The sequence below is a fragment of the Opisthocomus hoazin genome, chromosome 24 (genome assembly GCF_030867145.1).
Source record: "Opisthocomus hoazin isolate bOpiHoa1 chromosome 24, bOpiHoa1.hap1, whole genome shotgun sequence".
Taxonomy (NCBI): Eukaryota; Metazoa; Chordata; class Aves; order Opisthocomiformes; family Opisthocomidae; genus Opisthocomus; species Opisthocomus hoazin.
This window is the reverse complement of record NC_134437.1, coordinates 4,724,661-4,741,232: the sequence shown is the minus strand read 5'-3', so window position 1 is coordinate 4,741,232 and position 16,572 is coordinate 4,724,661. Positions and strand designations below refer to the sequence as shown.

The 16,572-nt window shown below is 42.0% G+C and overlaps 1 protein-coding gene across 7 annotated transcripts in view; it reads right to left on the bottom strand.

Moving 5' to 3' along the window:
• Positions 1–16,572, bottom strand: part of B3GAT1 (beta-1,3-glucuronyltransferase 1) — a 123,826-nt gene that overhangs the window by 61,849 nt on the left and 45,405 nt on the right. For all 7 annotated transcript variants that reach the window (XR_012766115.1, XR_012766116.1, XR_012766117.1 and 4 more), the window contains 3 exons: positions 15,891–15,950; positions 13,602–13,735; positions 7,265–7,371 (listed from right to left, as the gene is read on the bottom strand). The gene's annotated coding sequence lies outside the window, so the exon portion shown is untranslated. The remainder of the gene's footprint in view (positions 1–7,264; positions 7,372–13,601; positions 13,736–15,890; positions 15,951–16,572) is intronic.

Below are 16,572 nucleotides of genomic sequence, written 5' to 3'. Positions count from 1 at the left end.
GGCAATATGTATTCCCATGCAGCAAAAATTTTTCTCCTTCCGATCAGCAAATCACACCTTTTGCAGCAGGATTAGTTGATGCCTTTAATGATAGTGTAAGAAGATTATATTTTCCCTTTCTCTTCACAATTCAAAGCTCTTAAATACAGAGAACCAGCTTTCTTGAAATATCACTGTGGAATTACCACTCTCCTGACATAAAAAGCCGGAGAGGCCATCAGAGTGGAGCAAGGGTATTTGCCTTAAACATATTCGCACCACAGCTCAGCAAGAGCAAATAGCAGCAGCAGCAGATGAACGCTCCAGATCGCATCTCCACTGAGGGCCTGTCAATTGCCGTATGCCCTGATCCAGTGACAGTGCTCAGGAGACTAACAGATGCTCTTGGCTTTCTGATGGAGTCCTAAGATACGACTCCAACCAAACACTGAGCAACACCGCCATTCTGGATGCTTCGGGGCCGTCTGAGCTGTAACCAAGGCTGAGGAAAGTGGCCACTGATCATGGGAATTGGCAAGCAGGGGAAAACTATGCTGCATTACATGAGCTCTTTCCCTAGCAGCTTCTTCTTGTGAAAGGGTTTGTAGCTTTAAGCTCTGGTATCCAGGGGATATTTATATGGGAAGATGCAAATTAACGAACATTTCTCTAACACAGAAAACTCTAATTAGCAAACAGTCCATCCAGGCCCAGTTAACCATTAGACTGATTGACAGAGCTGAGCTGAGCAGGTCTTGGAAACCAAGCTGCAGCATTTTTTAATAGCAGGAGGCCTACCCTTTCAAAGTTCAGATACAGAGGAGTTGAAAGCAAGCCAAAGTGAGGAAAGAATAAACCAAAGGTATGACAAAAAATTGGCTGAGGGTGGGAGGGGGAAGCTTTCTATGGGCTTAATGATGCAACTCAGTCACTCTGGTTCTGTCAAAATTCCTCTTTCCTGTTACTGAGTAACAGGAAAGTATCACACTTTGATTTAGTTTCGGCACCCATGATTAGGGATTCCTAATCAATCCGCATTCCCAGTTTATCACCTATCTTGCTAGGGAAAGGCTGGGAGGCACAAAGAGGAAGCATTCTCTTTAGGTAGGCATCTTGAATGAAAACGTTTTTTGAACGATAAAGGAAAGCTTTCACAGGACTTCTTTCTTAGGAAAAGCCTCGAACACAAAGTGGTGGTGGGACTGTTTGAAACATCCATTGCTCATGAAACATACAGTTCTTTCCATCAGAGGGTGATCAGTGCAGCAAAAATAGCAAGAAGACAGCTGCTTATGGGAAACTTCAGAGAGAGGGAGAGAGAGAGAGAGAGAGACTATTTTTCTCTACATTTTGAAACCACTTTTAAAATCCCTTATACAAGGTATTATTCTCTATTAAAGTCTAGTGGATGATTTACAGATATAGAAAGGACCTAATCTCTATAGAACTACATAGTTTTTGAGTTATTGCTAAAGAACCCTTTTTAATTCTAAAGAATTCTTTTGGTTTAATCCTTCTGAAATTCCACAGGCCTCTCTCCAGACATCATTACAGATTTGTGAGGCAGACAAACAGCACTTTTTAAAAAGCAGTAGGACAGAAACAGGGCTGCGTACTGGTACGGTGATTGTGGTCATTTCCCTACTGAGTAACAGTGAGGCTCATTGCTACATTGCACGCCAGCCCCTGAGCCTAGCAGAGGCTGATGAGCAGTATCGCTGCTTTCATATCTGTACCACTCCACAATTCAGGGAATCCAGTAAAGGGAACCTGAGAAAAGGCTTTCCTGGGTAGAAAGTACACAGACACACTGGAAAACAAAAGGAAGGCTGAATGTCTTGATTCTTACTGTTTGCATACTGCCCACTGTGTCCAAATCTCTTTGCAAACATATACAAAGACAGTGCTGCAGCCAGAAAAGACTGTGGCAGATCAGGATATACAGAAACAAAGGGCTATGTTTCTTCTTGCATGCACACCTGTGACAGTCTGAGGGCTTTGATTTCATCGCCTTCCTGGACACTGGGATTTCAGAGATGGGACTGTGTATTTCCGCTGGTGAATGTAAGAAACTGATTAGCCTCAGAGATTTCTTGGAGCGCAGGCTATCTGAGCAAACTGACAGTGGGTTGTGTATAAATTGAACAGGGAGCTACAGGTAAAAAAACTCAATTGTTTCTACCAGAGCATCTGGAATAAACCCAAGCTCAACAAAGAGATATCATTTCTGGGAAGCCAGGCTGGTTTATTTGGCTTCATATCATTCATCTTCCTTGTTGCTGTACCTCCACCCATGTGTTTCTGCTGCTCCCTGAGCCAACGGGATGAAAATAAAATCCCAGGTCGAGCCTTTATTAGCATGTGTAATGCAAGTCAAGCTGCTTTGAGCGTCCTCTTGTTGGGTATTAATGCAGTATGCCATTTGTTACACAAGTATTTTGCTGTGGCAGACAGAAAGTGACATTTATGGGTCTATCATGAGAATGAATTTTGCCATCCATTAAAATGATGTACAGGTAAACACTCCATTCATTTTAAATCTATGAGCTGTGGTTCTTTCTTTGCTCCGGCAGATAGGTCCATCAATACAGCTACTATTAGCCAACTATTTGCTGGGAAGTGAGAACTACTGAAAAATGTTACAGGCCTGTAATTAAAGGGATTGTAGCTTGAAGGGAAAGTACAGAAATTAAAGTTATTTGTGAACTCTCCTCTTATAGATATGCCTGAGTGCAGCAGCTGTGATGCATCTCTAGAGCTCTGCTGCTGGAAAGTCATTGTCCCATTCAGTCATGAGGAAAAACTGCTCCTGGCTCAATCATCTACTTGAACCGAACCCAGGACCAGGAAATCTACAAAATCTGTATAGTTACCATTAAAAGTGAAAAAAAAAGAACAATGTCTGGAAAAGCTATAAATCTGACAGCACAATGGATTTATAAACCTTTCTGTGGGGTACAGCCACTAAATAAGAGGGTGTAAGCTATTGACACTGCTTACTTAGCTGCTAGCTGGAGTTGTTGCCTAGTAGGGCAGGCTGGTGTTAATCAGTCGCCATGTCCCAAGCTAAGTTCATAACACAATGTGTTACAATGCCTGAGAATCCTCTGCTAGGGAGGATTTACATTATGTAAGTTTTCTAGAGAATTGCTATGAGAAATGCGCAAGGTAGAAAGAAAACATGCCATAAATACAAGCCACATCACTTGGAAAATGAAGTACAGTTGTTTATCCACTGTAATTGTAGAAATTAAGGTAACAACAACTACAATTGACTCATATGTACTACTGTGCAATTAATTTAGGCTTAGAGGCAGTGTTATTGTGTATTAAATAAAAGCCAAATGATGATATATGAAGTTGTCTCTGTGATTCAGCCGGTTGGATTGCTCATCTGGACCCAGAACCAGGCCATCTGCAGTGCAACGTGATGTTCAAGGAACCTGTACTTACGGAAGAGATCACGCTTCCTTTGATGCAACATTAAACCATGTCTCTGACGACCTTTGATGCTTTTTGCAAAGTGAAGTTGTTCATCTGGCTTTCTTGTGCAAATACCTGCCTAAAAGAGTTGTATTTGATCTATCTGAGCTTCGGTCATATTTGTTTGCCATTCCTGTTCTTCTGGAGTGTGTTCGTAACCTCAGTTTTAATAGTTCAAGCAAAATTTTGGTGCTATGTTGGATTTCCCATGTAGGAGTCAAATCTGGAGGTCCTTTGTATGGTATATCACACAGTATTATTTAGACAGACTCCTCAGGTTTGAATGGTGCAAGGATCTCACATACTGGTCCAGTATGAGCAGTGTCACTAGTTCAGCACAACACAAAGCCAGGAGCCTTCCATAAGATCACAGTCATGCAAAGGCTCCCCTTCTACCCACAGACAGGCAGGAATTATGCGGAAGCTTCCAAAGGAGAGATAGTTATCTCAGCTGTTTACTGACAGCGAAACATCACAGTGACAGTCACAGGAGGTATATTCTCAGGATGAATTGCCAGAGTTCCACACACACTTGTTGCATTCATGTGAACACTTTTCCTGTTAGGATGCCATAAAGAGGTTTTGCGAATATTTTCAGCCACTGAATCTCTAATCCTCTCTGTCAGCTTTCAGCTATTAACTTGCTGGCACTCACAATAAGAATATGGTTATTCATAGCAAAAGGTGTGTCTAGCCCCACAAGTCAAAAGAGAAGAAAATGTTCGTATGTCTCTTTTTTAATTGAAATTGCTACATTTCCACAGTCTTACTTAAGATTTTGAAGTTGAGTTTATGATTTATCACCGGCAGTTTCCTACTCATTCACTAAGAAGCAGAGAATTTAGAAGTTATGGAAGGAAAACTTTTAAGAAAGAAACATCTTTCTTTACATGATAACATTCTTAAAACAACTGAAAACAGAGTACAGAAAAATAAATGAAAAAATTATTTCTAAGTAGGATGTGTTATCAAATACTCCTAGAGGCATCAGCAGGTCTGGTATCCCTGTAAATATGTTTTCCATAATCAGCCAGTATTTAATTAACACCCAGAAACTGCTTGACAGAATCTAAATGGAATCTTTAAGACATTTAATTTAGAAAGTGTGGCTGAAATGTATTGGAAGTGGTTCTCCTGGCCTGGCCATCCAGTTGTTTCTCTCCCACAGATGCAAAAGCTTTATCTCAGTGGCAGCTTGTCTGAGTTTGGGAAACCTGAAAAGCTACAATTCACTTTCAAAGTGGATCTATTTAATTCATTCTCCTCTTTCTTTCAATTACAGCCCCTTCCCCGAGGAAAGGAAACCGAAAAGAACCTGTTAGCTGTGGCTGTGACAAGGAATCAGAAAGCAAGTAGGTAAAAAAAGGGCATTTCCTAAAAACTGCTTTTGGAATAATTAATAAAACTGCACAGCTCTTGTTATATCAGGCATATGAATTATTTTCAGACTAGTCCTCACTCTCCTTGATAATTTCTGTTCATAGTAATTTTGACACATAAGTCTTCAACTGCCTTTGTATCAGCTAAGCTTTTTCTTTGATCTCTTTAGTAGTAGGGGTCCTTGGAAAAGTATTTTTATTAAAAAACATGCCCTGGAAAATGTTCTATTGTAGAATCAGTCCTGGTGTGGCAATCACTGCGTCACAGCTTTCTGAGCAAGGGTTAAAGCATGATACTTTTGTTGAAGACTGCGAAAGATTTTCTAGCATTTTCAGTGGAAGAAGGAGAAGGGTTCAATTTTTTCTGCAGAGCCTTACCAAATCCAACTAAAAATCCACCTTCCCAAAGACACTGTGTCTCAGAGTGAGTAAAACCAAACATGTAGGGGAAAGTGTATCCAGCGGGCACGCATACCTGTCCCTAACACAGCCTCCAGAGATGGACGTTTCAAAGATTTCTTGATTTACAGGTGGCATCTTTGTCTTTCATACCCATGAAGGATTTTTTCTTTTTTTCCCATTAATTTGTGCAGGCATACCTGTGTGTTTTGTCATCTCCAAGTAGGTACAAATGATCTAGAAAAATCTTGCATTTCTTCCTAGATTCTTGCTGCCTCTTCCCAGTTTTGACCTGAGTGAGACACTTTAGACAACTCGGACCCTTCCTCAGTACTTTGTGATTTCAACTGCCGCAGAAAGCCCTTATTTCAGGTAGGGTAGGGAGGAGGGAGTAGATGTTGCAGAAATTATGAACACTGGAGAAACACAGCTCCTGTTTTCATGTGGAGGGCTCCTGCAGCACGGTTAGCAAAGGGGACAGAAATGCCAGCTGACGTGCATGCAGAACGGTCCCTAAATAGAAGGCTTTTCAGAGCTCTCCCCTAGGCTGCAACAGCTCTTTGCTAAAAGGCACTACAAAAATGCTGGTGAACCGAGTCCCTGCACTCCAGGAGAGTGGGCCTGACTCCCTGACACACTAACGCGGTATGGCTGGAGCTACCCTTCCCAGAGCAATACGTGTACTCCAGCATAGGGGTTGACATAAGTCAGAAGACAATCAGGACCAGCCTCTTCCAAGCCCCATTTCTCTTATCTGTTTTATCCCCATGTTAGCACATGTTCTTGGCACTAGAAAACATCCTGCTGTGGTGGGCATTTGAAATTCAGGGTGCTTTCCATATCGAAGCTTTGGCTGTTTTCTTTGGCTGATTTCCCATCTCATCTTCAATTTCCATTGCAGGCAACCTGTGTATTCAAGTGCCCCTGGAGCTCCAAAACAGATGATCTACCAAGATCATGCAAGACAGAACAACATGGCCTCAACAGGTCTCCAGAACACCTTTAAATCTTTGCTAAGGGTCCAGAGCAGCTCCTCAAGGTGCCTGGGCTTTTACGCACCGTTTCAACACAGCGGGTATTCTCCTCACATAAAACTGTCTGGATGCCCTGCCACAGCACCTTCGCAGATGTCATTCCTCAGAGAAGCAGGCAGCGCATAAGCTGCAGCTGTTCACTGGTGGCTGAGCTGTTTCCAGGCAGCTGTGCTCAGACTATTGTTTCCATTGCAGACAAGGGGTGTTTGCAAATGTGTTAGAATTTCCCCAGCCACAGTGGATATATCTGCACTAGATTTTTAACTGACTGTAATGGACACAAGATAATCTACACATTATAAAGGTTGGTCTACAATGAGGAATGATTGTTTCTAGCCTTTGGAGTAAAGGTTTGAGAAACAGCCATCTTTTTTTTCCTGTGAGACAGAGGCATTCAATCCCATTCACAAAATGGCTACAATTAAGAAGAAGCCAGTGTCAGCTGAAAGAAAATTATCTCAGGGAAACTCATACTGGCCATGTGTGCTTTTTCACTGTTTTTGGCAGCAGGATACGAGACACAGCGCTCCAAGCTGAGAGCATCTCCCTGCGACTGGAAGCCAAGTCAAGCCTAATCTCAGCCTGTGGGCTCAGTTTGTTTGCAGATCTTGTTCACATACTTAGCAAAGCATAACATAACACAGGCTAAATGTCCAAACCAAACTGTTCACAAGGAACCTTTCATACTTAGGGACAGAAGAGGAAAGTACTCGCACAGCAGCGTTCAGACCAAGGATATAGAGATGATATGGCAATGAATACTGCGCATTTACTATCACTTTGGGAGCTAGGACTTCAGCTCTTTCCAGTCCACTTCCTGAGCAGTCTTGCATCACTTGAACAGGTAGGGACATTAGCAGAAACCATAGCCTTACTGTGATCTAGTTATTCACCGAAAGAAGACATTTTTGCACAGCAAAAGAATGCATAAAAATGGCTCAGAAAGATGTCCCTAGGAAGATTCTGCAAGACAAGGGTCAGTACACTTACCCTGAGATGAAAACGTGGTATTCCCAAGGCCACGAACAGGAGAGTGAGTTCCTGTGTCACTCAGCAATGAAGATACCCAGCACCTGCCAGGGGTGAGTCCAAATACCCTGTTTAAAGGACAAACAAAAAGCTGTAGTCCCAAAGGTGCCAAAATCACAACTGGATGACAGAAAATGCAACTTCATCATTAATCAATTCAGTTCTGCAGAGCACTCCAAGATTCTTATATAAAAGGTACCAAATAAATCCAAAGCATTATTAACAAAATGTTCAGTCTCTTTACAAATTAATTAATTTGTGATATTTCCTTAATGAGAAATATTATCTAATGAAACTAACACACTACATCAAACAGACGCACATTATTCAGCAGCTAATCCAACAAGAGAGAGTGATAGGAAAATGTCTTTAGGGTTTAACAGAGGAATAACAAACAAACAGGCAATCACATATGTTTCATTTCATTTAATATCTGGTATCTGTGTGTGAATAAACATTTCATATCACACCTTTTGATGGCTGACACAACAATATTTCAAAGAGATAGCTGCTTCTTCACAAGAAAGTGGAAGCTGCTCTTCTGTGAGAAGAGAGAGATGAAAGACAGCTTTGCAATGTAGTTCCAGCATAGCCCCAGACCTTTTGAACTGTTAGGATTTATATGTCATTAAATAATTAACTCAGCGATGCATGAGAGAAAGTAATGTGACTCTCTGTAGAAGACCTCAATTAATTGCTTTAATTTCAGCAGACGCTGAGTCTTCATGATGAGATATAAGTGAGGTGAACTTTATTTCAGAGATTGTCTGATAAATGCAGTCATAAAAAAGGTGAAAAATGACTTGTTCAGATAAGACTTTTGTTTTCTGGAATGTTTTTTGTGTTGCAGTGTCTTTGGCTTAAATTAACTGACATAATCAGATGCCAAAAAAAATGCTAGGAGCCTTGCCCTTGTGCTGCTCCATTCACTTTGTACTGTTCTCTCTCCTCATGAATTCCAGGGACAGTAACAGGCATATCAAGGCATGTCTGCACCATGGATTTTTAATTAATTTATCTGCAGCCTTTTATCTTTCAGTATTCACAAGCTGGTATAAGCAATTTGGTTTAAACTGTCTGCCGCATTCTGCCACCTCTCTTGGGATTATCCTGTAGTCTAATAGGATATAATTCCTGATAGTGTAAACCTCTCTGTACTTTACCTACTCCCACTAGCTTTATTCAGACTTTACTGCATCACCCTTAAACCCCTTCCTGCCTTGGTACCATAGCCTTTCACAGGCTGGTCCTGCAGAGGATGGAAGGAAGGACTGGCAGGCTCAAATCTTAAGATCAATCCCTAGGGCATCCCACTATAATAAATTAAGCAGTTGTACAAGCCATTGAGTAGAAACAGAGAACAGTCCACAACCAGCTCTCTGACCCAACCTCTTACAAGCCTAGGGCCAGCTCCAAGGTCGGGCAAATGTGATTTCAGCTAAATTTAGAGTAAGGCTCGCTCTTCTTCTTCCAGCCTGTTGCAGGTTTGGTGAGCGGGGAGAGAACCGCTAACGGTAAAAAAAAAGGCAGCAGTGGAATATCCACTAGTTGAGGTTTCTATTAAAAGGTCTTCAGCTAGAAGGGAGCATTTCTAATCCCAGATTTAACATGGGTGGAAATGAAGTCACTTAACAGAATCGATTTCCAGCCACACAATTTGTGTGCCAGTGACCACGCTCTTACCTCAGCCCTTGGTGAGACAACCTGCACTTCACCCTAAGGAAGATTAGGATTATATGATCCAGATGGGGCTATTTTAGCCAGGTTGCTGCTTCATTATTTAAAAGGTTAAAAAAAAAGGGCTAATCTGGTGCCATCTGCTCAGGATGAGGTGAGAATAATTCTGCCAGCATTTTATGTTCACCCCTGTCTGCTGGGTTCACACAGGCGTCCGTTGCCACTTAATTACATGCTGTCACATTTACTGCTGTTGCCTTTGAACTGCTACCCGAAGGCTGGAAAGTGGCTGGAGAGAAATGCTCTGCTCTCCTCAGCAGACAGCACAGCCTTGGTCAGCAGGAGACAAGTTGTGGTGAGTGTTGAATGGATGCTCTCTGCCCTGTTTCCAGCAGTTCCCTGCTGAGAGGATCAGGCTGTCTGGGAAGCTGGAGCTCTCACCACTGGGAAGACTGTTCTCCAGCATGACCTCAAAACAAATAGCTTCCCAATTTGCGTGAGGAAGCACAGCAGGCCACTACCAGGTCTGTACTGTTTCTGCTGGGGATGGTGCAGCAGGAAGAGTGGTGGAGAAAAGCTGATCCTGCAAGATTTTTGCACACAGACAGGAAGGAGACACCAGCGTCAGCCTACTGCTCCCCGACTGGAGTCGGCTGTCTTCAAGCCATGGTCAGTTTGATGGTCAATTTCAGAGCTGGATGTCACTATGTCAGATAGCATTCATCTGAGGTGGGAGGGTACACACGGTAGCACGAAAAGACAAATGCTCTGTTTGTTCTTCAGAGCTCAGATTTTTCAGCTGCCCCCAACTCTGCAAAATGAGGCAGGTCCTGAACTTCTAGGAAGCGCGTATTGCCAAGCATAGTTTATTCTCTCACCTTGGCCACTTTGCATCTGCTCTGCTAGTAGGCAGCACTGTCAGGTCAGGAATAATAAAGTCACTACTACTAGATAGTCATTGCTCACTTTCCACAGTCTCTGTTTCTGCGGTAAAGCTAGCTGCTTGCAAAGACAGAAATCACCTTGATCATGACAGTGAAAGAAAAGGGTGCGTCTAGTGGGCTCTTAACTGGGTGGGACTGACAGGCAGTTAAGGTTCTCCCTGCTGGAGGCTTCGGAAACCAAAAGGAACGAACTCTCCACGCAGCCAATGACATCAGCTGTGGTCTTCACATGGGCTGCCTGGAATGAGCTTCATTAATGTTTTCCTTGGTATAATCCATCATCCCTTCAACAATGCATTTCTGACAGTTAATTAGACTCCACAGAGTGGAATAAGTAGTGTCGTGTTTGGAATTATAATCCATTACTGAAAAACAGATCGTACGAGGCATGTCACCAGCCGGAGCTCTTGGACATCTTAAGTACTTTTTATTCCAAAAGCTTGGTAAACGGTGTTTAGTAAACAATTCTGCAGCATATTTGCAAATGGCTTCATTACAAAGAGGAGTCAGGAATCAGAGGCCACCTGTTCATTAGCAAAACCCCAAATAAATAAACAAATACATAAATAAATTCATCCCCTCTGAACAAAGATGAAACCCAAGTGTCATTAACTACCCTGGATCACTCTCAGTACATTAGAGATGAAATCCTCGTCCAGCTGATGCCTGTGGCAGAGTTCCTGCTGATTTCAGTGGAGCCAGGACTTGACATGAGAAGTCTGTTACACAGACGGGAGTACGAGAAAGATGCAAAATGCTGCAGGGGTGATCTGCTTCATCTGGATTACCTGGTACATTTGGGTTTTGGAAAGGTGCTGTTATTTACTGAGTGTGCAGAACAAACCCAGGAATTTGGGAGTGGCTTCTAAGCACAACTGTGACAAAAATGATCACAGTGAATAACACTAATAACAATGAGATTGGAATCACAGTATTAGTGACTTGGCTAGGTTAGGAAATCCTAAGCCAGGAGAGCTCCTGTGGATGCACAGCAAGGAAAGCAATGTTAAAAGGGAGGACAGAACTGGCTTTATGAGGAATAGTATGAGGCAAGAGAGAAGTTCCTTGAGAAGAAATTTGCCTGCAAGTGCTCAGGTGTCCGCTTGCTTCAGATGTGCAACAGTGCTGCTACCTTGAGGCCCCTAAGCACAGGCACACTGTTTTTACAACCATCAATCAGATGAAGTGTGACAGGCAGAGTATCAACTTCAAACAGACCTAGACAACCATTTTCCAAACCTGGCGTCATTTCCCTCTGTCTTCTCATTCTTAACTGGTTTTTAATTTACTGCTTATCTAGGCAGCATTTGAAAGATGTCCCAAACCTCTCTGGATGCAGATACTCAGTTGAACATGATTGTGAATCTTCTATTGGGAGAGCTCATACAGCCATTTGGAAGTATCCTCACCTCCAGATGTTCAAAGGAGAGCCAGTGCCTTCACCTTCTTACCCTGCTGGTTTCTTACAACTCTGCCCACATATCATTCGTGCTGAACAGAAAACACAGGGGAGGCTGCCTCACGAGCACAGTGACAGGGCTACTGCTTAGCACCCTTGGTTTTATGAAACCACAGGTGTGGCTCTGCCTTGTAGTCACAGCAGCTGCCAAGGACACACAGTTCCTGCTTCCAGTGTTGAATCTAAGTTGTGATGAGACTTTGGGCAAGCCACTTAGAAGAACAAGTGCTCCCAAAGATCAGCTGCATGAAGATCGGATGAGCAATCTCTATGTCTTTTTGTGAGCCAAGCCTAAAATGATTTTTAACTACGGTTGTTTTCTTCAAAGATATCTGTTCCCTGAGGCAGAGATGCTCCACCTGTGAACGCAGGCCATATATCACAGAGAGACAATTTTCTGGGCAAAAAGCCTGCTTCTGATGTCCCTCTTTCTAAATGGTCCCTCAGGTGTCAGAGTAAATGAACTGTCATGGTGAACCACAATCTTCCTCCTGCGGCATAATGAGCGAGTGTTTGTTTAGACGAGCAAGTAGTAGCAGCCACCCCCAGCAGCCGCCTTTTGCAAAGTGCTCCTTGAATCCAAACGGGGAGCAGGATGAAGGCTTTTTGACTGCACATGGATAGTTTAGCTGATCTGCACACACAGAGGGAATGTGGCACCGCTGGGATACATCAAATCTTCTCTGTGTGCACAGATCATGTATATTGCTTATGCAGCTATGGAGAGCTTTGGTGTACATTCCTCTCCCGTCGTTAAAAGACGATCTGAGAGCTGACCAGCCAGTCACTGCCCACTGAGCAATTCACTGGGAAACTGTGGAGCGTTGGCAGAAGACTAAAAAACACAGCTTGTTAAAGGGAAACTAACAAAGCAAAACAGGGCACATATTAATATTATAATTTGTTTGCTGCAACAGATTCAGTGGCCAATTCTCATTTCTCCTTAACGCGAATTGTTATCACCACTAAGTCTTGAAGAACCTGGGTTCTGCATTTATACTTATGTTTTATGTATTAAAAAATTTATTACAAAATATTTTCATAATAACGGCATGGGCTACAGCAGCTGACACCAAGTGTCTGTATAAGCTGAGCTATCTAGAAAACCTTAAATGAGACTGCTCCTTTAACTTTGAATCTGATTTTTTTTTCATTTTAATATGCTCAGCTTCTAGACTTTTTTATAACAATGCAAGCTGTAGCGCAAGCAATAGAGAAAAAAGTGATCAGAATTAGAGCAGTAGATACACAGCTCTCAATGCTCCTGATGGTTATTCATTGATTATTTTGAGTGCAAATTGTATTGATTATGCTAACGAGAAAGTCCAGTGACAAGTGACAAGCCCAGTGATAGGCAGGCTTCCCAGGCCAGCAATTGTATGCCTGAATGCTATTTGCAAAGCACTGTTAGAATTCACACAATTATGAACTGATGCAGTTTCCGTCCCTGAATATACCAGTGCATCTGGACCAGTAATCAGAGTGCTTAATGAGATAGAGCTGTGAATTTCACACATGGAAAAACTGAGGCAGAGGAAAACCTGCCTTGTCCAAGAACACACACTAAGGAAGTCTCTCTGAGTGCCAAAAGTGAACTCAGATTTTAAAACAGATTTTACAAACCGAAGTCAGATTTTACAACTCCCTAGTCACAGCCTGTTACGAAAAGAGCATCTTTCATCAATCCTGAATGCCTCCAATCGCATTGTTTTTGTGCTGGGGGAAACTAATTTTCCAGTGTAACTTTTGTCAAGAGTGAATTGATGAGGGGCTGATATTGGAAAAGTTATGAACATCTTATTTTGCCAATCTCTGTTGTGACTCCTGGGAAAATGGGTCAGCAATTTTTCATAGGGCTGTTCTGAGGACAGATACATGGAAGATCACAAGATGCTCAGATACAAATGTATAAGATAGCAAATGAAAGCCAAAGTGTAATTGGACTTCCGCAGCAAATACTACCAGCATTGTATTTCTTGTGTATATTTCTGCTGCAACCAAGGACACAGGATATTTCTCTTGAAGCTCTAGCTTTTGCATTCGTGTCAGTAAGCGTGAATTTCAGCTTTCAACCTCTAACCACCAACATATTAGAAAGAAAGGGTTTTTAGTATCTGATATCATATTTTAAGAATTAAAAATGCATAATTTAAGAGAAGAAAGACCTGTAGCTTTGTCTTTACAATGCTGGCAAATACTTTGTGCCTGTTTTACTTACCAGAAGGTTACACAACATCAGTGCAGAATGAAAATGTCATGCCAGGCAGAGAGACAACTGTGGCTTCTGTACAAATTCTTTCCACACTATAAATATAGATCTTCCCCCGTAATTGCAACACAATCTCGATCTGCCTGTGGTGATAAAGGGGAAAAAAAAAAAAAGTTGTTTAATTTAATTAGAGTCCATTTGAAAACCTAGTAGCATGAAATAATTTGATATACAGAAATAACCCTCACCAGCTACAGACACCATTTCATTGTGTCTTATCTTGGGATAGCAGTAACAGTTACATTTCAGACCTTAAACTGTGTAAACAGTGTGACTAGAGATAGCCCTAAGAACATTTAAAATGACATCAGAATATTACCACTTCTTCAGCCCCCTGTTCTCTGTCAGGCAAAGATGTTAAAAATGCTGCTAGAGAAACATTCACCCTTGAGGAAATTTATAGCTAATTCATGTCCATCCACTCAGCAGCAGTTATCTTCTCTCCCAATGTAAGCATCTCCCACTAAAGGCTCCTTTGCTTGTGGGTAAGGCCATTGATGGCATAATGGGCAATGCTATATGAAGAACGCCCTGAAATTATTTGTGAGGTATAATGTTAAAAAACCTTTCGATTTATACTAGTGCAGTCATTACTAGGAGGTACAAAAATGTAGGAATGAATCAAAAGTCTATGGACAAGGTGGCAAAAAAATCCCAACCCTCTTTTTTGACAAAAATCTTGCAGGGAAAATACTCCCCTCCAAATTTCCTTTGAATACTTTTTACGCTTGTTTATTTACTGCTTTGCTTATTTTGGTCTAATGAAAATTGAAAACCCTGAAGAGAACCAAGTTGCTGCAAACCAAAATATTATCTGCTATTCAAAAATGAGCTTTTCTTTGTTTTTACTAACATATTTGGCTTCCAGTACCATTTTCTAGTTTTGGAAAGGAGAGAAACAAATAGTATAAACATACGTTCTTCTATTGCTTTGGCATTTTTTCTTCCGGAAGTAAACATTACAAAAGAAAACACAGTCTTTCTTTGAAGGTAAGAGGGAGCCAGCTGATTATCTAGGACGATCTCTTGTATATCACAGATATTACATTTACCATGATATGCATGGCATTTACCTCTACTAAGTCCACTAATTCCAGCTAAATTAAAACATTTCCATCTCCTATGGCTAAACTGCGATTTGCCACAGCAAAGAGTTCTGCAGATGTTTTAATTTGACTTCTAGTAATGTAAAGCTAGACAACCCCATCCCTCACTTCTTACCTTTCAAGAGGAGCAAAACCTGTTTCTGTGTGACACCAGAACTAAAGGTATAGAAGCATGCTTTCATGTACGTGTGTATGTGAGATACTATTTATATATGCGCAAGCTAACGCTATAGGAACCTTCTCAACTATAAGGCAGATATACACACGAGCTAAATCTATAAAAACAGCTTGTGTGTGCATTTTTCTATAAAGTATTTGCATGTGTGAGAAAGATACAGAACCTAAACCTATAAAACTCTGCCTCTGCGTGTGAGGAAAAGACAAGGGAAGTGGGGGTTAAATCTGTAAAAAAATACCTCATGTTAGTAAAAGAGAGGGAAAGAGAGATTCAGAAGTAAAAACACAGAATAACCTGTATGTCACAGGAGAGTTCTGGAAATGAGCACCTTCTGAGACAGGTGAATTGTCCCTCCTCTTTACTTTCTGCTCCCATCATTTTAGTGTGTAGATCGCTTCAGTGAAATATAAGAAGTTTTTCCTCTTAGGGATATTTTCATCTTATCAAACATGGTCTACTCTGCAGGGACATTGGGAGTGTGCCATGTCAAGCCGTGCGTGGCAGACATACATTGACAACCACCCTGGATTCTCCTTTGGCAAAGGTTTCAGGTAACAATTATGATCTAAGGTCCTTTCTCACACTTACCTGTAACTGCCTTTCTAAATGTGCTCTGAAGAACCACAAGGAACCCCCTTCCCCGAACAGCCAGACTCTCCCCATGTATTAGCCAACAGTGAACAAAAAGGGGCACAAGCGTGGCTGAACCGAACATCTGTAGTGAGTCTGAACAAAAGCTTGCAAATGCTGTTTATGAAATACTGAGCCATCTCCTGCCACTGCCTGCCAATGTGGATGGCACTGAGCAAGGGAGACTTTCAGATAGCTACTCATACATTATTATTAATTATTAGTATTTACACTGTGATTAGCATCCGGCAGCCTTAGCCAGGGAACAGACATTCCACTATGCCACCTCCTGCTACAGGTGTTTTTATACCAGTCACAACATACCTGGTGTAAGGCTGTGAAATACTAAAGTGGATCCACTGTCTTGATGGATATTGCTGATTCCTGGTTGAAAAAAAGAAAAAAAAAGCCATTAGAGTAATACATGAGTTTCCCATAGGAAAAAAAAACAAACATAAATTGTATTAATATCCGCAGACCAGATGATACGGGGTGACAGGACAGGGTGACCATGCAGTTACTTTTCTGCTCTTGATTTGCAGCGATTCAAACCCTCTCCCAGGGAGATGGTTCAGAAGAACGTTCAGGTCAGTACCCAGATGAGGATGCAGCACAGAGCAGACTGGTGCTATTTATTATTTCTGTTTTGGAATAGCCCAGAGGGCATAATCAGTATCAACACAGTCAGGTCTTGACCTAGGGGAGCATAAATGCTTTGCAGCAGTGGTGTGGCACAGCTGGCATCAGGTATGGCACAAGGGCTGAAATGGGACACCAGGTCCAGCTAAGTGACAGTGCTTATTCCACCTCTCCCCTCTCCTTTCCCAGTCTTCTCAGCCAGCTTCCCAGACTCTTTGGACCACAGGCTCCAGTGCAATTGCAATGCCTCCACACACAGTCTGCAAACGTGACTTATCCCTCCCCGCCTCCTGCCAAGCTGCATCTACATAAACCTGCATTTGTCTCTGACGATAGCCCAGTTTTCTCTCTTTATTTATCTACCTGT